Raw genomic sequence first — 6,000 nt, 5'->3', positions numbered from 1 at the left:
CTGTGCTGAAGCAGGCCCATAGATCTACTCTCATCACCCAGGAATGTCTGTCCTTAACGCTCGTGACGTCACTCCACATCCACCAGCCCCCCTCATTAATATTCATGAGGAGGTGACGTCCTCCACATGGACACCCCCCCCTCCATTCATAATAATTAGTGGGTGACGTCACTCCACATGGGGAGCCGAGGCGCCTCCTCCCCCCTCCTCGGCGTCAACTCACAACCCTCACGACAACAAAGGCAGAACAACCCTGACGTCACGCGATCTCCATAACGCAGTTGAGACATCAAAGTAAAAAGGACGTCATGATGAACAAGGGATGATAACCTGTAAATGAAATGGGTCCGTGTCACCGCGGCCTTACAGATTGCACACGAATGGATGCAATGAATATCACATCGTGGTCTGCTTTGTCGCAAGTTTCAGATTTACTGCAATACACCCGTCCTTGGACGGGCAAAAGGCTCGTCTAACAGAGTGGTTCCCTGTCAGTAACATCTGGCAGTTCACCAGTGTTGGTTCAAGCGAGCCTGACTGCTGATGAGACACTGAGAGACGAAGCCTGTTTCAGGGTGCTGTTTGCGCTGAGTTAATGTTGATGATGAGATGCACTCTGAGAAGCACCACTCGCTTTGTGTGCGTGGAGAAGTGGCGATGTGGAGGCTGTACAGCCCGGTTGTCTTGTTCCTTGCGTTGCAGCAGCAGCAGCTGTAGTTGTGCATTCGTCCACTAGAGGGCATCACGTGCCTTGTGGAGAACCTGCAGTGCCCCTACATCAGGGGTCGGCAACCAAAATAACAAGAAGAGCCATTTCTTTCCAATTCGGTACAAAATTCAGTATTTCAAGAGCCGCAATGCATCTGAGTACATACGTACTCATCGTCAAGAAGCAGCCCGTAAAGAGCCGCATGCGGCTCCGGAGCCGTAGGTTGCCGACCCCTGCCCTACATCCTATAGCCCTGAGCCTATAGCCCTGTCCCTAACCTAATACTGTTGTTGCCCTTCTCCGGCACTTCGGATTAGCACGGTTGGCTATGTACGGTGCGAAAGAAGTTCAGCATATATCATGTTCATCTCAGGCTGCCTTCAATAGCTGCCCCCAGACATGAGTTATCATTTGTGGTCAAGTGGCTTCTGAAATATAAGCTAATACCTCATTGGATTTTGCCTGATAAGATAACAAAAATTGCTTAGTAACTTTTTTACTGATTTGTTTACTTTTCCTATACCTTGCACTGCGATCGTATTTTTTGGATTGTTTGTTGCTGTAACGTTCAAACCCGCCCCTACTGGACATCTCTGAAAAAAGCTTTATAGCTCATCAGATTCCTCCAGTATGATTACATATTCAGATTTTGATTCTCATATACATATCTAGGGCAGCTCGTGTTGGTAGTGAGCCCTGATGAAGGCCAGCAAGGCGCTCGAAGGGGACGGAGTGGTCACAACCGTGTCTGGTCCTCAGACCCACCCACCCAATCACTCAATCATTCAAATACGCAATTACCCACGGACATATTCACCCACTCACTAAATTACCCACTCAACCACTCACTCAACGACTCACCCACCCACTCACCCACTCACTCTCCCACTCAAGTACTCACTCAGTCACCTACTCACCCACTCATTCAATGATTCACCGACTCATTCACTCGCTCACCCACCCACTCACCCACCTACTATCTTACCCACTCACTCACTCACTCACCCACTCACTCACCCACCACTCACTCACACACTCACTCACTCACCCACTCACTCACCCACTCACTCACTCACCCACTCACCCACCCACCCAATCACCTCCCCACTCACCCACCACTCATTCACCCACTCATTAACCCATTCACCCATCCAACCACTCAATTATACACTCACACACAGACTCAAGAACTCACCCATTCACCCAATCACTCATTAAAAATTCCACTCACCCACGTTCTCATTCCCAACCCACTGACCCACCCAAGCACGAAATCATGTATCCACCTCCCTATTCATTGAATTACTCATTCAACCACTCATTCATTCAAACTAACTCACTGACCCGCCCACTCACTCATCCACCCACCTAATCATTTACCAACTTAACCACCCACTTACTCATTAACACATTCACACATCCACCAATCTACACACTGAATTACCCACTCATTCATCCACCTACTACACACCCACCCACTCACCCACCCACTCACCCTCCCACCCACTCACCCACTCACTCACTCTCCCACTCACTTTCCCACTCACTCTCCCACCCACTTTCCCACTCACTCTCCCACCCACACCCACCCACTCATTCATCCACTAATTTACCCATCCACTCACCCACCCACCCACTCACCCAACCACCCACTCTCACTCACCCACTCACCCATTCACGCACCTCCTCACCCACCCACTCACCCAATCAATCATTCAAATACCCAATTACCCACGTACGTATTCACCCACTAATTCAATTACCCACTCAACTACTCACCCACCCACTCACCCACTCAAGTACTCACTCGGTCACCTACTCACCAACTAATTCAATGATTCACCGACTCATTCACTCGCTCACCCACCCACTCACCCATCCACTCACCCATCCACTCACCCACCTACTCACCCACCTACTAACTTACCCACCTACTAACTCACCCACCCGCGTATCCACCCACTCACCCACCCACTCGCCCACTTACTAACTCAACCATCCACTCACCCACCCGCCCACGCACGCACCCACTCACCCACCTCCCCATTCACCCACCACTCATTCACCTACTCATTTACCCACTCACCCATCCAACCACTCACTCAAGTGGTGTGTGTGGTGTGTGTGGTGTGAGTGGGGTGTGGTATGTGTGGTGTGAGTGGTGTGAGTGGGGTGTGTGGTGTGTGTGGTGTGAGTGGTGTGAGTGGTGTGTGTGGTGTGTGTGGTGTTTGTGGTGTGTGTGGTGTGAGTGGGGTGTGTGGTGTGTGTGGTGTGAGTGGTGTGTGTGGTGTTTGTCATGTATGTGGTGTGTGTGGTGCGAGTGGTGTTTGTGGTGTGTGTGGTGTGTATCACGGGGTGGGTAGATGGTGTGGTGCATGTGGTGATAGCGGTCATGGTAAGCACCGCACCACCTCCATCACCCCAACTGTGCGGTCGACCGGCCGCAACAAAACAGCATCATGCTGTGGAGGAGCGCACGGATCGCGTTCGCCGTTCGAGCCAGGCCCTTTCGTTCCTGCACTACCATCTCCTCCTGCGTGTAGGTGTGAGTAAGGGTATAGAGGTGTGTGTGAAGGTGTTTAGGTGTATAGAGGTGTGTGTGGGTAAGTGTATAGAGGTGTGTGTGTAGGTGTGTGTAAGTGTATAGAGGTGTGTGTGTAAGTGTAGAGAGGTGTGTGTGTAGGTGTGTGTACGTGTATAGAGGTGTGTGTGTAGGTGTGTGTACGTATATAGAGGTGCATGTGTAAGTGTTTAGGTGTATAGAGGTGTGTGTAGGTGTGTAAGTGTATAGAGGTGTGTGTGTAGGTGTATAGAGGTGTGTGTGTGTAGGTGTGTGTAAGTATATAGAGGTGTGTATAGGTGTGTGTGTATGTGTGTGTAAGTGTATAGAGGTGTGTGTGTGAGTGTATAGCGATGTGTGTAGGTGTGTGTGAGTGTATAGAGGTGTGTGTCGGTGTGTGTGAGTGTATAGAGGTGTGTGTAGGTGTGAGTGTATAGAGGTGTGTGTGTAGTTGTGTGTGTGTATAGAGGTGTGTGTGTAGGTGTGTGTGAGTGTATAGAAGTGTGTGTGTGTAGGTGTATAGAGGTGTGTGTGTAGGTGTGTAGATGTATAGAAGTGTGGGTAGGTGTGTGTAAGTGTATAAAGGTGTGAGTGTGTAGGTGTGTAGAGGTGTGTGTGTAGGTGTGTGTAAGTGTATAGAGGTGTGTGTAGGTGTGTGTAAGTGTATATAGGTGTGTATGTGTGTGTAAGTGTATAGAGGTGTGTGTGTGTAAGTGTATAGAGGTGTGTGTAGGTGTTTGTAAGTGTATAGAGGTGTGTGTGTAAGTGTATAGAGGTGTGTGTGTAAGTGTATAGAGGTGTGAGTGTAAGTGTATAGAGGTGTGTGTAAGTGTGTAGAGGTGTGTGTGTAAGTGTATGAAGGTGTGTGTGTAGGTGTGTGTAAGTGTATAGAGGTGTGTATGTGTGTGTAAGTGTATAGAGGTGTGTGTAGGTGTGTGTAAGTGTACGGAGGTGTTCGGGTGAGTAACCCTGGCAGCGCAACGCTGCTGGCGTCTCGTGCTGCCGCCTGTACCGCGCCTTGTCCACCAGAGGGCAGCGCCTACCCACGGGTTGTGTGGCGTCAGGGTGAGAAGTGGAGGGTGGGGGAGGGGTCCGGGGATGGGGGGGAGCGGCTGCTGCTGCAGCGCTCAGCAAGGGGTCGTGTTTGGTGCACCACTGCCAATTCTTTATTGCATCGATCTATCTCATTCTTTGTCTCTGCTTCTATTTCCTTGCGCCCGAGTATGGACCGCTACTTGTGGTACCCTCCCTGTACTCATTGGAGGGCCACGTCCAAACCACTAAATCTTCTTGTTTCTTGTGTGAAGCCCTCTCCAATATTTTATTTTATTTCTGCAAAAGGGCTGTTGCCATGACTGTGGAATGGTTGTCACGATTGACTTAAAATGTCGCGGTTCGATCTCCCAGCCTGGCCTTGAAAACATTGACCAGGATTCTTACAATTCCCTGTTTTTGTCCACCCACAGTCCATCGGTGGGTCGCGTGCAGTGGGCTAAATGGCGAGTACTCCCACCTCTTTCAAGACGTATGGTCAGTGTGGAAAAGTTGGCCAAAACATACCCACCGGATCAGCATTCTAGACCTCCCTCTAGTGGGGGTTCTTTCACCAGCAGTTGCATGAGCAAGTAATTGCAGGGCTGCAGCATTAACCTCACGTGTACAACAATCATCTGGTTTCCGTGCATTTCAGAACTCCTTGATCCAGACCCCAGCATCCCAGTGGTGCAGGCTCAGTGATCTGCATCGGGGTTACCAATGCGCCGTTGCTTCTCTGCAACCCCGTGCCATCCGTTGCCGCGTGTAACGTCGCTGCGCCCTGTGCACCGCACGTGTCCCCAGCCCCTGCCGCTGCTCCGCCGGGACACCAGCTTGATGCTGACGATGTCTCAGGAGCAGGCCGCCTGCCTCCTGGCCAACGCCTTCTTCTGCACGTTCCCCCGGAGCAACGCCACTGGAACCCGGAGCGAGGACTCTGCCTGCCCCGACATCAACGTCAACAGGTGCAGCAGCAGCAGCCCATCACTGTGCATTACACACCGTACACCGTGTGTCATGCAGTACACACACACAGATGCCATGCTCTCTCTATGTAGAGTATTTCTTGCTGTATATGTAGCGTCGGAAATACAAAGCACACACCACCCTGTATGCTTACCTGTAGTTGCAGGCACGAGTCGACAGGGGGTGCCACCCTGAGTTAGAGAGAGAACCGGGACCGTTGAGAAGCCGAGTTCCCCCCCCCCCGATCCCAGGTGAGGGGTTGGGGGGTTATTCCAGAGCCACCTGGAAGGTTCCAGAAAGGGGGCGGTACCGGGGGTGGAGAGTCCCCGAGGTGGGTATAAAAGACGGACCCCAGGACGGCCCGAGGCAGTGCTCTGAAGACAAAGACTGAAGACCAGCTAGGCTAGGACCCTGGGACCCTGGGACCCCGGGACCCGACGTCCTTTTATGGATGGTGTTCTTGGGGTCATAGGCAGCATTCCTCCTCCTCCAAACACGGCGAGTTGAGTTGATGCCAAAGAGCTCCATTTTCTTCTCATCTGCCCACAACACTTTCACCCAGTTGTCCTCTGAATCATTCAGATGTTCATTGGCAAACTTCAGACGGGAATGTATATGTGCATTCTTGAGCAGGGGGACCTTGCGGGCGCTGCAGAATTTCAGTCCTTCACGGTGTAGTGTGTTACCAATTGTTTTCTTGGTGACTATGGTCCCAGCTGCCTTGAGATCA

Source organism: Lethenteron reissneri, chromosome 26 (genome assembly GCF_015708825.2).
Source record: "Lethenteron reissneri isolate LAM-NWPU_2019-01 chromosome 26, ASM1570882v1, whole genome shotgun sequence".
Taxonomy (NCBI): domain Eukaryota; kingdom Metazoa; phylum Chordata; class Hyperoartia; order Petromyzontiformes; family Petromyzontidae; genus Lethenteron; species Lethenteron reissneri.
Note: the sequence above shows the minus strand (reverse complement) of the source record.